Source organism: Bos taurus, chromosome 6, assembly GCF_002263795.3.
Source record: "Bos taurus isolate L1 Dominette 01449 registration number 42190680 breed Hereford chromosome 6, ARS-UCD2.0, whole genome shotgun sequence".
Taxonomy (NCBI): Eukaryota; Metazoa; Chordata; class Mammalia; order Artiodactyla; family Bovidae; genus Bos; species Bos taurus.
In genome coordinates, this window is record NC_037333.1 from 61,991,508 (window position 1) to 62,008,130 (window position 16,623).

The window sequence follows — 16,623 nt, forward strand, 5'->3', positions numbered from 1 at the left end:
TTTTTGCTTAACTTATAGTTTAGAGACTTTTAAGAGTGATTTTAATATTTGCTTAAAATATGTGTAAGAATAATAAACCAGATTAACTTTCATTATTTTAAAAACATTATAATGGCTTCTTCTATAGTAATCAATTAAGTAGTAAGAATTGTGGTAACTATTTTGTCAATATAAGGAACTACTACAGTCTGTATTTAATAGCTGAAAAGAATGTCAAATTTTGAAGTGATGATTGATATCTGACCATATTGATCAACAGATAGAATCAGATCTTCAGAAAGAAGTGAGGATCAAGAGAATCAGAAGACAAGCCTGGGATAAAAATATTTATAAAATACATATCTGATAAAGGACTGTTATCTAAAATAAGTTTTCCTTAAAATTCAGCAATAAGAAAACAAACAACCCAATTAAAAAATGGACAAAATGTCCGAACAGATACCTTATGAAAGTAGATATGTAGATGGCCAGTAAGCATATGAAAAGATGCTCAACATCAAATGTCATTAGGGAATTGCAAATTAAAACACCAATGAGATACCACCACATTCTTATTAGAATGGCCAAAAGTGAAAACACAAACACCAAATTCAAGATATACTGTACAGCAAAAGGAACTTATTTATTGTTGATGGAATACAAAATGGTATATCCACTTGGGAAGACAGTTTGACAGCTTGCTATAAAACTAAACATACTCTTACCATCTCAATCCAGTAACCTGCTCTTTGGTATTTACCCAAAGAGTTTAAAACTTAGGTTTACACTAAGTCTTATACACGGATGTTCATAACAGCTTTATTAATAATTGCAAAAACTTGAAAGCAACCAAAATATAATTTAGCAGGTGAATGGATAAACTGAAACATATACCACAGAAAATGGAATATGTTTCAGTGCTAAAAGAAATGGGCTTAAATATTAATACATGGAAAAAAACTAAGATACATATAGAAAACTAAGATACACACACACACACACACACACACAAGTTCTTTAAGTAAAAGAATCTAATCTAAAAGGGCTAGACACTACATGATTCCAACTATATGATTTTCTGTAAAAAGGCAAAACTATGGAGACACTAAAAATATCAGTAGTTTCTGGGATTAGGGGGAAAGGAGAGATGAGCAGGCAGAGCACAGGACTTTTAGGGCAGTGAGACTATTCTATATGATACTATAATGGTAGATGTCTTTAGGTGTTTGTCCAAACTCATAGAATGCACACCACCAAGAGTGAACCTTAATGTGAACCATGGACTTTGGGTCATAGTGATGTGTCAGTGTGGGTTCATCAGTTTTAACAAATGTACCACTCTGGTGGGGGGGATGTCGATCGTAGGAAAAGCTGTATGTGTGTGTGTGTGTTTGTGCTGGGGCATTGAGGGGAGGACGTGTGGGGATCTGTGATTTCTGTTTTCGTTTCACTGTGAACCTAAAACTTATATAAAAAAAGATGTAGTTTAAAAAAAGAAATGTGGTGCTCCATAAATACTAAACATAAAGGTACAAATAACATATATATATATATATATATGTTCAATATATGTAAGGCATTTAATCTAGATCAAAATAAAATGCATAGCTTATGATAGCCTAACAGATGAGAGAAGGGAAGTGGATGCACAGACTCTCCCAACTCCTTCCCATTAACTTGCACGGACAATTCATCCACAAGTCTCTGATCCATAAGCCATAATCCATGGATACAAATAAGCAGAATGGTTCTGTTTCCGTTTGATTGATCTGCTTCCTGTTGATTCACACTGTATTTAAAAAATTGAGTCAATTGCTGAATTTAAAAATATGTTTATTTTGCATACATTCCTGATTCTTGATTTTTCTTGAAAAAGTTCTGGCTCCATTGGTCTGCATTTCTGCATGGCAGCAAAGAGCTTGAACTGAGTAGCCACTAGTTCCTTGGGCTGAGTCAGGAGCTCTCCAGTTTTCCATTACCTTCAGCATTTCAGACTTTATCTTGATACTGAAATTCAGCTGCTGTTTATCATCATATTTCAATATTGTTTTACGTGTTTCCTTGAGTTGTATGATGCCAGCAGTCACTTGATTTGTGATTACTGATCTGAATGCTTAAAGAGAAAGAGAAAGAATTTAATAACTATTCAAGAAATGCATACCACCTCAAGTCAAATATCATGCAATAATTTTTGCTATACTTGGACAAACATTCAGCTGTTACCTCTGGCCATTTCCACCCTCCCTCCACTCCCCCTCCAGCTTAGGCTCTCTTTTTCCTTCCATGGGTGAACCCTACCCACTGCTCCTACTTTGCTGATTCCTTGTTTTCTTAGTGCATCTGTTCATCAAATTGTCTGTTCCCCACCTCCAGCCCAATGCATGCCCACCTTGAATAATCAGACTGGTCATTTGAAGCCTGAGTGAGGATGGCGGGCATTCATTCCGATTGTACAGCTCTAAAGAAACTGAATGTTTGTTCTCAGCCTGGGTCTCTTTTCGGATAGCAGATATTTTAGCTCTTGTACTTTTTATCTGTAAGTTTACGCCATCTTGTTCCAATAAAATGTGATTTTCTTTAAATAATTGAGAGGTGGCAAATATCGCTTGCAGTCAAAACAATTCTAAGACAGGGCTGGGTGGAATGTTAGGGAAGGTGCCACTTACTAGCTCAAACTCTGTCTGGGATACGTATGGGGGTAGGGGTGAATGATGCTTAAATTTTATATCATCAAACTTTTATATCCAGAATTAAGGATCATTTTTCCTATCATGTTGAATTTTCTAATTTCTCTTTCTGTTTGCATCTTTTCCCCCTCTATTTCCTTATGTGTTTTCTATTACTCAAGTTTCCCTTATTCTGATTTTTCCTTTCTACTGATTTGACTGCCATAATTCTATTTTGTTTAACTGATTTACTCTAACATTTTAATATGACAGGCTTGATTGAATCAGTTTGAAGTTTAAGCAATTTAAAGAAGATTAGTATCTTTACTTTTCTGTAGAATAATACAAAGACTTTAAAATGCTTAACACAGATTACCATCTTCCATCTTCTGTGCTTGATTGTTTGGTAATTTAGTACCATTGTTTACTTCATTTTTCTAGGTTAATGTTTCCTCTTCCTCCATACTACAGCCTTTGTAAACAAGAAGCTGTAAACTCAGTGTTTGATGATCTGAATTTATTTTGTCTTCACTCATGATGATATTTTAGAGTATTAGTTTGCTGCTCTTTTCCTTAATAGAAGGCAATGGCACCTCACTCCAGTACTGTTGCCCAGAAAATCCCATGGATGGAGGAGCCTGGTAGGCTGCAGTCCATGGGGTCGCTAAGAGTCAGACACGACTGAGCGACTTCACTTTCACTTTCCACTTTCATGCATTGGAGAAGGAAATGGCAACCCACTCCAGTGTTCTTGCCTGGAGAATCCCATGGACAGAGAAGCCTGGTAGGCTGCAGTCCATGGGGTCGCACAGAGTCGGACACGACTGAAGCGACTTAGCAGCAGCTCTTTTCCTTCAGATACTGTTCCATTTTTAAAAGTCTGCTGTTTTATTATTGTCTTTTTATGCTATGCTATGCTATGCTATGCTAAGTCACTTTAATGGTGTCTGACTCTGTGCGACCCCATAGACGGCAGCCCACCAGGCTCCCCTGTCCCTGGGATTCTCTAGGCAAGAACACTGGAGTGGACCGCCATTTCCTTCTCCAATGCATGAAAGTGAAAAGTGAAAGTGAAATTGCTCAGCCGTGTCTGACTCTTGGCGATCTCATGGACTGCAGCCCACCAGGCTCCTCCATCCATGGGATTTTCCAGGCAAGAGTACTGGGGTGGGGTGCCATTGCCTTCTCCAGGAGATCTTCTTGACCCAGGGATCAAAGCCATGTCTCTCATGTCTCCTGCACTGGCAAGAGGGTTCTTTACCACTAGCGACCCGTGAAGCCCCCCAAATTTTTACAGGTGTGGATTTATTTTTATTTACATCCTTTTTGAGAATCTAGAATTTAAAAAATGTCTTTCATCAATTCTAGAAATTTCTCAGTCATTATTTTTAAGAATATTGTCTTTTCTCCATTCTCTCTGTTCTTGTCCTTTGACATACCTATCAGGTATATGTGAGACTCCTTAATTTCTTTCTTTTTTCTTTTCATTTTATATTTTGAGGGTGCATTCTGAATACTCTTGAAGGAGGAAACAGACAGAACAGGCTCCATCTTGAAAGCAGGACACTGTCTTGGGGCGAAGTGTGGACTTTGAGTTATATGCCCCGTATCTATGGAAATGACATACCAACTGGAAAACCAGGCCCCTGGAAGGAAGAGCCCCAGGGCTCATACTTAGACTCTCCATTGCCAAAAAAAAATACCCTAATTATCTGTGTAACCGAATAGAGTCATACATTCTATTATGCTTATTGGGGTATGACCACAGGCTTATTGATAATTGTCCACTGTTAACTACCTAGGCATAAGGCATATGAATCATGGGTTAACTTTGATTGTATCTTTCTTTTCCTTTGTTCAGACTAGTTTCAGGGAATTTGGGGAGGTGGGTTTGGTCACGTACACTTAGGGTATACAAGGTTTTCACAAAAACTGGTTGGGGTCCTTGGCTAAGAGGAGACTCTGCCTTGGGCCTGCATGTGTAATGAACTGCACTCCACTATCTGCATTGTCCTTCTGAATGAGTTTGTTTCCCGGAATGTGTGCCAACACTCTCTTCAGGTCATTAATTATATTGTTGTCTATGTCTAATCTAATATTTAAATTCACTACGATAAAGCTTTTCTATTTCAAAAACTGTATTTTTAATTTTGAGATATTCTATTTGGTTCTCTTCTTTACTTATTCCTTTTCATCATGACTTATTTTCCTTGTTTATTTCTCATCATTTTAAACACACTTGTTGTATCATCTATATCTGATATTTCTGCTTTTTTGTTTGCTGACTCTTTTATAATCAGAAGGCTTTATGCGTGGGAGTCTTATGTGGCCTGTGTTGAGGGATAATTTATCAAGAGAGGATATTAGTTTGCTTTGGCCAGAAACTCTAGGAGTATCATTACCCTAAGAACACAGTATTTAATTTCTAATGTCTCAGAAACACAGGTGGATGGAACTGAACTCTGACAACACGTGACTTATAAATTCTTGTGTGCTTGTGCTAAGTCGCTTCAGTCGTGTCTCACTCTTTGCAACCCTATGGATTGTAGCCCTCCAGGCTGCTCTGTCCATGGGATTCTCCAGGCAAGAATTCTGGAGTGGGTTGCCATTTCCTTCTCCGGGGATCTTTCCACCCCAGGGATCTAATCTACATTTCTTAAGTCTCCTGCATCGTCAGGTGAGTTTTTTTATCACTAGTGTCACCTTACAGAAGATTAATTTTTCTACCCAGAGCCCGAGTGCCAGGGTATGAACTTCATCATTTCTTCCTTATGATGGTGCATGGATTTTTAAAGTTGATCCTTGCCCTGAGGCTGTAGGATTTTGCATGCCCTGACTTTGTGTGAGATATCAGTTCAAGGCTTCATTTTGCACACATGTCACTATCCTAGGAGTGTTAAAACCTGACACTCGATGTTATCAATATCAACAATTTCCCCAAGGCTGTAGAGTGTCACTCTTGTGCCCACCACTTTGGTTTTCAATGACCTCTTTGCTTTAGGATCCTGGGGATTTCATTTAAAACTTGCTAGTACAGCTTTGAATTCAAAAGTACATATGTTTTATTTTACTTGGCATTTCTATTTGCTTTGCAGAGAAGGGTTTTTGGAATATCTAATCTGTAATATTACAGGAAATGGAAGTTTCCCTACTCAAAAGAGGTTTGTATTTGTTTCAAAAGCTTTTACTGTCTACAATTTGACAGGCAATGTTATTTTACATTTTTAAAATATGGTGGCACATAAATCAATAGAAAAAATAAATTAGTGAAATGACAGTGTCAATCACTATTGCTAAAGTGTCCTTGTTTTTTATTTTATTCCAATATATTTATATTTTAAATTCACTCAGAAAATAGCACTCCTGGTATGTGCATTTTTTTTTTCCATTTTGTAGCCTGTTAACCTTTATTTCACTCTGACTACATTTCATTTCACCCTGCCTTTTACTTCCTGACCTTTCATTTAAATGTGAATAAATAAATGTTTATACAAACAACATACTTCATGTGTGGCATATCTTTTAATAGCCACTTTCAATTCAAGGGTCAAAACTTATAGAGGATCATGCTGTTTTCTATCTGAATACAAGTAGAGTTATATACTTAGATTTGTGATCTCCTGTGATCTTATCTGTTCTAAGGTGATTTCATATAAAGGAAATGATTGAAGCCATGACCCCTAGAAAGGTAATATGGAGACGAGTCAAATGCTTTAGCTCTCCTAATCCTTATTCAGTCTTCTCTGCCTCCACCTTTCTAGGCTTTCCATAAGCAACACTGCTATAGTTAAAATAACCAACAAGGGCCTACTGTTCAGCACATGGAGCTCTGCTCAATATTGTGTGGAAGCTTGGAGGGGAGGGGAGTTTAAGGGAGAATGGATTCATGTACATGTATGGCTGTGGCCCTTACTCGTTCACCTGAAACTATCACTATATCGCTAATTGGCTATACCCCAATACAAAATAAAAAGTTAAAAAAAAATTGTTACAGGGCATAAGCAAAAGATGAGCCCTCTGGAGCAGTGCTTTTTAATCTTCACTGCGAATGTGAATCCCTTGGGAATCTTGTTAAAATGCAGATTCTGATTCAGTAGATCTGGGAAGGCACATGAGACTTTGGATTTTCACCAAACTCTCAGATGCTGCTGTTGATGCTTATCAATAAGAACTTTGAGCTGCAGGACCTTAGATACAACCAGATTGTCTACTCTTAAATCCTTATAAGTAGCACATTTGAGGTCACAACTTCAAAGAATTGTACATGGTGTATATTGTTGTCTGTTGTTGTTTAGTTGCTAAGTCATGTCGGACTCTTTTGCAACTCACCCAAGGATTGTAGCCTGCCAGGCTCCTCTGTCCCAGGCAAGAATACTGGAGTGGGTTGCCATTTCCTTCTTCAGGGGATCTTCCAGATGCAATGATAGAATCCACATCGCCTGCATTGGCAGGCGGGTTCTTTATCACTGAGCCACCAGGGAAGCCCATATTGCATATTGGACACTTATAAATGACAATACCAGAGAGTAGAGTTATAAGTTAATCAATAATTATTTAAAAAATATTTCCTATTTTTATATGGAAATCACCAAAGTATAAAAATAGATTATTTTGCCTTCAATAAACTTACTTTTAATTAAAAATTTGTATTGCTTTTGTGTAATATCAAATCTAATTAATACATTTATGCAAAAATTAAAACAATATAGATGTGTATGTAATAAAATATTTACATAACATATAATAAATATTATACCCATATAATAAAAAGTGAGTTTTTTTTAACACCCCCATTGTATTTCCAAAAGTAACCACTGTTGAGTTTGCTTATTGTATATCCTCCAAAATATTTTTGTGCCCTCTTTAAACATATATGCATATCTTCAACTATTGTTGGTTTATGAAAACAAGATTTTACTCTGTGTCTTGTTCTGCAGCTTTTTAAAAAACTTAATATTTTATGATCACTTCCATTTCAATATGTATAGACCTTTCACAGTTTTACTGGTTGTATGCATATACAGTTCTATAATATTTAACTATCAAAAATAAGAGAGGGAGACATTTAGGCTCATTCCAATTTTTGTATTTAAGTATTCTACGCACTTAAGAAAGAGGATCTACCTCAGTAGTTCTAATTCAGTAAAAGCGACCTGCATGGAAGTTGTTTATCTCTATCATTCATTATATCTTAATTTTCTACAGAGATTAAATCCAAAGAAATTCTGAGCCCTTAAAGCACAGCAACCCCTTCCAAGCCCCAGATAGCCTCCAGACTCTCCATTTTGGGATCTATAAAGGGGATAATGGGATTTCTATAGATTTTTACAAGTCTGATTGCTAATGATTTGTTGTTATTGTTGTTCAGTCAAGTTGTGTCTGACTCTTTGCGACCCCATGGACTGCCGCACGCCAGGCTTCCCTATCCATCATCATCTCCAGGAGTTTGCCCAAGTTCATGTCCATTGAGTCAGTGATGTTATTCAACCATCTCATCTTCTATTGCCCTCATTATTGCTATCATTATTGCTAATGATTTTTGTTGTTGTTCAGTCACTAAGTCATGTCCAGCTCTTGGCGATCCCATAATCTGTAGTATGCCCAGCTTCCCTATCCTTCACTATCTCCTGGAGTTTTCTCAAACTCATGTCCATTGAGTCAGTGATGCCATTCAAACACCTCATCCTCTGTCACCCCCTCCTCCTCTTTCCCTCAATCTTTCCCAGGATCAAGGTCTTTTCCAGCGAGTCAGCTCTTTGTATCAGGTGGTTATTATACTGCTGATGATAATACTCCTCAAAAGCATGTATGTATATATATATACATATATATATAGTGAACTAAAGGAGTTAAAATGGAGTATGTTGTCCAAGGCAGGTTCCACGTGCATCGTCTAGTTCTATATTTTAAACCTCACTAAAATTAACATGTTCAAATATCTTTGTTTGGTCTAGATAAATATACTATGTCTTGCAGAAAAGGGATTATATGTTTATTTTAATTTATAAAAAAAATTAGAGATATGAATTGGAGATGGGCCTTGAGAGTTATGAGACTTTCTTAGTCATAAAATAAACATAGCTAGTTTCCATATATTTAAAGAAATCCATCTGTAGTGCCTTAAGTCTAGACTCTAAAGGGAGAAATATCATTTCCTCTAATGTATATTTAATAAATAAAACTGTCTACCCAGAATTGCTAATAGAAATCGCTTGGCCTGCCGGATATTCTCTGACCTAAAAGAAGGCCATCAGAGAATGTTCCTGTTATACTTTAAGAGAAAAATCAGCTGTTTATATCTTTTATTTATTGGCAGACTACTGTTAGTGACAGGTCTAATGAAAAATCTGTTTCTTATTGTGTTCTCCCCAATGGCCATTGCGCACTTTTTCTACTGACCCTGAAGCAATAAGCCCACTTCCAAAACAGCAGACAACCTCATTTATAGTGTCCGTAAGAAGATAAAAGTCTTCTGAAATGTATTATTTCCAGTCTCTTGTCTCATCCTTAAAATGTGTCTGTCTGGAGTTTCACCATGCATCTTCCCTCAGGTTTACAGGACGATGTCTCTTTCGTCCTTTCCAGAAACAAGCCCTTATTTCTGCCGTCAGTTTTATGGTATAATTTTACTGTTTCTTTGTACATGTTTTCTTCACTGCTTTATGCTCCTGGAAGACAAGAACACTTTGTTTTTTACACTCACGTTTCCTCAGCACCTGTCTCTTCATCTTATATGCCAATCCTGAATTTTAAAATGCAGTCAAACTTCAAGGACGACGGTAATGATTTCATAGGACTGCATGTCTCTCTTAAATCTTTTTGCTTTTATAATCATTTAAAAGTTTTTTTCTCACCATTTTGTTCAATATCTTTTAAAATCATTTTGGAGGTAGTTTTGATATAAATAAGAATAAAATGAGTGATTAAGAAATATTGAAGACATGAGAAATCTTACTGGTTTATATTTTGTGAATTAAAAAATAAACACCACAGTAATTACTACTCTTTGTAGCACAGCACATTTTTATTACACTGAAGCTTAAATTCAAATTAAATTATACTCTCCCCTTTCATTACCTTTTATTGTCTTTAATGTTTAAAAGTTATAAAATACCCTTGTTTACTTCTTATATGGTCTTTACAATTGTGCGGTTATCTAGGCTTTTAATGTTGTACCTCATTTAAAAGAAGGGCATTTTAATCAAATTGTCTTAGATTATTCCTCAGGAACTGAAAAGTTAATCTTTTAAAATGTCGAGAGGACTATATTATACTCCCATTTCTCCCTAGGTCTTGCAACACAGATATCATCACACAAAAATGTGTGGATGTATTTGATATGGTCATATCGCCTATACAGAGTTTGGAAAGAAGCCTGAACTTAGTGGCTGGGTCACGATGTGCTTTGGTATTACTGCTCCAAAAGCTCCAAAACCTCTAGATAAGCCTGTGGTTCCCAGCTCTGACACAGGACGAGGGGAAGAGGTAAAATGATTAGTCGACATCTCGCCAATGAAGAGAAAAGACATTTAAATAGGTCAGAGGTAAATAAACTGTCATATCCACTTATGCATCGTGTTTGAATAAATGCAAAAAAAATGTTCAGTATCTGCTTCAGATGAAGGAAATTGTCAAAAAAAATGTTTATAGAGAAAAGAGAAATGTATATGAACATTCAGCAGGCTGAAGCTCTGGGTATGGATGTTTTCAGTGATGTATGCAGTCATCGACCCTGTCAAAGAAAAAAACTTACCATCAGGGAGCTCTTGACTGAAAGTGTAGTACCACAGTTCTTGTCAGTTTCTGCAGCATTTGGAGCATGGGATCTGGAGCAACAGGCTTGGTCCTGAATGGTTCATCAATGAGAACTTCAAGCTAAGCTTTTTCAAGGGTAAGTGACACAAGCAGAAAAATGCGAGTGATGACTCATTTGGTAAAACACTGAGTGGGATGTGAAAGCTGGGGCCATCGCAGCTGAGGGGAAGGCAGTAGAAAGGCAGGGAGTTGTGGAGAACCAGCAGTGGCAGTTCTTGAGAAAGAGCAAAGCCTAACAACTGAACTGAGGAGAGATGGGAGCTCTGAAATGGAGAGCCTGGGAGGTACACCTCAGGAAACTGCAGGAAGCCAAGCGAGGGGTTGAGAAGCAAGCCTTGGTTTTGTGGGAAAGGAAAACAGTGGGCAGGAGGTGGTCACCAGATGCCAGAGAAAGGAAATAGTAGTAATACTGGCCACTGGTCATGAGAATACGTCTCATCTGAGGACTGATTTACTGTATGAATGGGCGGGCTTATTAAAGCCTTATCTCAATCTTACTCACAATATCACTTGGCAGTCCCATAAATCTTGACTCGTGATCCACTGATGTTTTTGTTACACTATGTTAAATTGCCTATGAAAAAGCAGGAAGGCATTAGATTTGGGTAGATGAACTGTTGCTGCTAACAAGGCATTTTTCCCCAGGAGACCTGGGGAAAAGACCCTTTTTCTATGCTTTTAGTAATTTTGGAGAGGTCAAATCCAATTGCTAAGAAATGGAAACCTTGGTACCATTTATTCTAAGATTTTTTTTTTCTTAAAAGTGGATAAATCTAGACTTTTGAAAAAAAAATGGTGGCAAATATTAGAGGAGAGTTTCAGAAATGGGAATATACTTTGAAGCACCACTTTTTTACAATTCAAAAGCTGACCAGAATTATATATAAATGTACACAAAATACAGCTCATAGAACACGAGTCCATATTTACTGTTATCCCTAATTCAATTTTGTATATCAGTGTCAATTAAATCAATCAGTATCTGAGTCAATTAAATGCATATTACTGTGGTGAAAGTTTGAGATCAGTGGTTCACAATGAATGTTGTCATTTGGTATAATTTTGAAATAATAATGCAAGGATAGCTGCAGCAGATAGCCAAGGTAGCTGCTGCCAACTTTGATTTTGCCTGTGAAACATCACAAACAACACAAAAATGAATGAAAAGGAACCATTAGATACTGACCTAACCATTTGGATATTTTAAAACCAAAAAGTTTAGAGGATAAAGAAATTGATTCAAAAATAAAATAAAACCCACTGATAAGGATTACCTCACTATGATTCATTTAAGTACTAGGAAACATTGAGTATTATGTTAGCAACTTAACCTCAAATAATTCAGAAAAAAATTGCAATGCTTTATAATTTTATGTAAGTTTAAGATTGTTTAAAAATTACTAAAACTTTTTGCATATGCAATTACAATGTAAATATATATAGATGTGGTGGTTTAGTTGCTAAGTTGTGTCTGACTCTTGTGACCACATGAACTGTAGCCTGCCATTCTCCTCTGTCCATGAGATTCTCCAGGCAAGAATACTGGAGTGGGTTGCCATTTCCTTCTACAGGGGATCTTCCTGACCCAGGGATCAAACCCAGGTCTTCTGCATTGCAGGAAGATTTTTTACCCACTGTGCTATGAGGGAAGCCCCATATATATGTAGTATATATAATAAATATAAAGGTATATGCATGCATGCTAAGTCACTTCAGTCATGTCCAACTCTTTGCACCCCTATGGACTGTAGCCTGCCAGGCTCCTCTGTACATGGGATTTTCCAGGCAAGAATACTGGAGTGGGTTTCCACGTCCTTCTCTGGGGTAAAGACATAATCTTGATAGTGAGTTTTTGAAGGAGATGTTAGGAATATGTTTTTCTTCTTTTTGGAAACAAGCTGTTTGTGGGGCATGTTCCTTCCTCTCTGACTCTATCACCTGTAAATGATAAACAGGCCCCAGCAAGGCTATTGCTACTTTCTTTTTAAACCTTCATTTTTGTTTTCTGTTTTGGTCCAGTGCTGTTAAGACCACTGTCACTCACAGTCACTCATTCCAATGACCATGCTGTTGATCTCTTCCTCTTTTATTTCCTTGTCCATTTTGCCTGGCCTCCGTCGAGCTGACACTTCACTCAGACCTTCTTTAATTCCCATCTCTCAGTGAATGCCTTCTCTCTCTTGGTCTTCCCCTACTATTACCTTTGTCATCTTCATTTATTCACCCAACAAATATTGAGTACCTTCTTAACAGGACTTCCTCTAATAGTCTATATTCACTGAGTTTCCACATTTGCAGATTCAACCAGCAGGGATAAAAATTATTCAGAAGAAATCTAGGCAATTCCCTAAAGCAAGATGTTAATTTTCTGGGCATTGGCAACTGTTAACATAGAATTTACATTACATTACATTAATACAGTGTAATTACATTACATTGTATTAGGTATTGCAAGCAATCTAGGGATGATTCATTTAAAGTATATGAGAGGGTGTGCTTGAATAGGTTATAATCAAATACTATGTTAGTTAATATAAAGGACTTGAGTATCCATGGATTTTGATATCCTTGGGGAATTTTGGGGTGCTGAGGTGAGTGTCTGAAACAAGTACCCCTCTGATACCAAGGGATAATTGATTGTAGTTTGTCAGTCATCTTAGGAAGGAATGAACTGATTACTGGAATAAAAAATTTCTTTATTCTATCTCATCTTTGACTATACATTTTTAAAAAAATCCTCAAATTTCTATCTATGAACACATGATAAAACTGGAAAATAGCAGATAATATTCAAATTGCCATAGAGCAATAAGTGCTTTTTAAGTAGTTTGAAATCAGTTAACTCTTTTCTTCTCATTTGTAAGTTGAGTGTAGTGTATTTGTACATTTATATTAATATGTGGATTAGGATGAAATATAAAATTAAAAGAATCAGATCAGATAAGATCAGATCAGTCGCTCAGTCATGTCCGACTCTTTGCGACCCATGAATTGCAGCACGCCAGGCCTCCCTGTCCATCACCAACTCCCGGAGTTCACTCAGACTCATGTCCATTGAGTCAGTGATGCCATCCAGCCATCTTATCCTCTGTCTTCCCCTTCTCCTCCTGCCCCCAATCCCTCCCAGCATCAGAGTCCTTTCCAATGAGTCAACTCTTAGCATGAGGTGGCCAAAGTACTGGAGTTTCAGCTTTAGCATCATTCCTTCCAAAGAAATCCCAGGGCTGATCTTCAGAATGGACTGGTTGGATCTCCTTGCAGTCCAAGGGACTCTCAAGAGTCTTTTCCAACACCACAGTGCAAAAGTATCAATTCTTTGGTGCTCAGCATTCTTCACAGTCCAACTCTCACATCCATACATGACCACAGGAAAAACCATAGCCTTGACTAGACGAACCTTTGTTGGCAAAGTAATGTCTCTGCTTTTGAATATGCTATCTAGGTTGGTCATAACTCTCCTTCCAAGAAGTAAGCGTCTTGTAATTTCATGGCTGCAGCCACCATCTGCAGTGATTTTGGAGCCCCCCAAAATAAAGTCTGACACTGTTTCTACTGTTTCCCCATCTATTTCCCATGAAGTGATGGGACCAGATGCCATGATCTTCGTTTTCTGAATGTTGAGCTTTAAGCCAACTTTTTCACTACCACTTTCACCTTCATCAGGAGGCTTTTTAGTTCCTCTTCACTTTCTGCCATAAGGGTGGTGTCATCTGCATATCTGAGGTTATTGATATTTTTCCTGGCAATCTTGATTCCAGCTTGTGCTTCTTCCAGTCCAGCATTCTCATGATGTACTCTGCATATAAGTTAAATAAACAGAGTGACAATATACAGCCTTGATGTCCTCCTTTTCCTATTTGGAACCAGTCTGTTGTTCCATGTCCAGTTCTAACTGTTGCTTCCTGACCTGCATAGAAATTTCTCAAGAGGCAGATCAGGTGGTTTGGTATTCCCATCTCTTTCAGAATTTTCCACAGTTTATTGTGATCCACACAGTCAAAGGCTTTGGCATAGTCAGTAAAGCAGAAATAGATGTTTTTCTGGGACTCTCTTGATTTTTCCATGATCCAGTGGATGCTGGCAATTTGATCTCTGGTTCCTCTGCCTTTTCTAAAACCAGCTTGAACATCAGGAAGTTCAAGGTTCACATATTGCTGAAGCCTGGCTTGGAGAATTTTGAGCATTACTTTACTAGTGTGTGAGATGAATGCAACTGTGCCGTAGTTTGAGCATTCTTTGGCATTGCCTTTCTTTGGGATCGGAATGAAAACTGACCTTTTCCAGTCCTGTGGCCACTGCTGAGTTTTCCAAATTTGCTGGCATATTGAGTGAAGCACTTTTACAGCATCATCTTTTAGGATTTGAAATAGCTCAACTGGAATTCCATCACCTCCACTAGCTTTGTTCCTAGTGATGCTTCCTAAGGTCCACTTGACTTCACATTCCAGGATGTCTGGCTCTAGGTCAGTGATCACACCATCGTGATTATCTGGGTTGTGAAGATCTTTTTTGTACAGTTCTTCTGTGTATTCTTGCCACTTCTTCTTAATATCTTCTGCTTCTGTTAAGTCCATACCATTTCTGTCCTTTATCGAGCCTATCTTTGCATGATATGTTCCTTTGGTATCTCTGGTTTTCTTGAAGAGATCTCTAGTCTGACAGAATGTGGTCCACTGGAGAAGGGAATGGCAAACCACTTCAGTATTCTTGCCTTGAGAACCCCAACAGTATGAAAAGGCAAAATGATAGGATACTAAAAGAGGAACTCCCCAGGTCAGTAGGTGCTCAATATGCTACTGGAGATCAGTGGAGAAATAACTCCAGAAAGAATGAAGGGATGGAGCCAAAGCAAAAACATTACCCAGCTGTGGATGTGACTGGTGATAGAAGCAAGGTCCGATGCTGTAAAGAGCAATATTGCATAGGAACCTGGAATGTCAGGTCCATGAATCAAGCAAATTGGAAGTGGTCAAACAAGAGATGGCAAGAGTGAATGTCAACATTCTAGGAATCAGCAAACTCAAATGGACTGGAATGGGTGAATTAACTCAGATGACAATTATATCTACTACTGCGGGCAGGAATCCCTCAGAAGAAATGGAGTAGCCATCATGGTCAACAAAAGAGTCCGAAATGCAGTACTTGGATGCAATCTCAACAACAACAGAATGATCTCTGTTCATTTCCATGGCAAACCATTCAATATCACAGTAATCCAAATCTATGCCCCAACCAGTAACGCTGAAGAAGCTGAAGTTGAACGGTTCTATGAAGACCTACAAGACCTTTTAGAACTAACACCCAAAAAAGATGTCCTTTTCATTATAGGGGACTGGAATGCAAAAGTAGGAAGTCAAGAAACACCTGAAGTAACAGGCAAATTTGGCCTTGGAATACGGAATGAAGCAGGGCAAAGACTAATAGAGTTTTGCCAAGAAAATGCACTGGTCATAACAAACACCCTCTTCCAACAACACAAGAGAAGACTCTACACATGGACATCACCAGATGGTCAACACCGAAATCAGATTGATTATATTCTTTGCAGCCAAAGATGGAGAAGCTCTATACAGTCAGCAAAAACAAGACCAGGAGCTGACTGTGGCTCAGACCATGAACTCCTTATTGCCAAATTCAGACTTAAATTGAATAAACTAGGGAAAACCACTAGGCCATTCAGGTATGACCTAAATCAAATCCCTTATGATTATACAGTGGAAGTGAGAAATAGATTTAAGGGCCTAGATCTGATAGATAGAGTGCCTGATGAACTATGGAATGAGGTTCGTGACATTGTACAGGAGACAGGGATCAAGACCATCCCCATGGAAAAGAAATGCAAAAAAGCAAAATGACTGTCTGAGGAGGCCTTACAAATAGCTGTTAAAAGAAGAGAAGCGAAAAGCAAAGGAGAAAAGGAAAGATATAAACATCTGAATGCAGAGTACCAAGGAATAGCAAGAAGAGATAAGAAAGCCTTCTTCAGTGATCAATGCAAAGAAATAGAGGAAAACAACAGAATGGGAAAGACTAGAGATCTCTTCAATTAAAAGAATAGCCATACCAAATGAGGCCAGATGTAGCCTTAGAGTGGCACATTTTTTTCCTGATGATCCCATGCATGCTTGTGCTTGGGTTGCTCAGTCATGTCAAACTCTTTTGT

General features: G+C 37.8%; 1 long non-coding RNA gene across 1 annotated transcript; it reads right to left on the bottom strand.

Moving 5' to 3' along the window:
* Window positions 1-1,795: 1,795 nt before the first annotated feature.
* LOC112447157 (uncharacterized) lies at window positions 1,796-10,488 on the bottom strand. The gene is made up of 3 exons (XR_003035266.2): window positions 10,399-10,488; window positions 6,975-7,148; window positions 1,796-2,092 (listed from the first exon to the last, which is right to left on the bottom strand). It is a non-coding gene; the product is annotated as an uncharacterized lncRNA (long non-coding RNA).
* Between the last annotated feature and the right edge of the window lie 6,135 nt (window positions 10,489-16,623).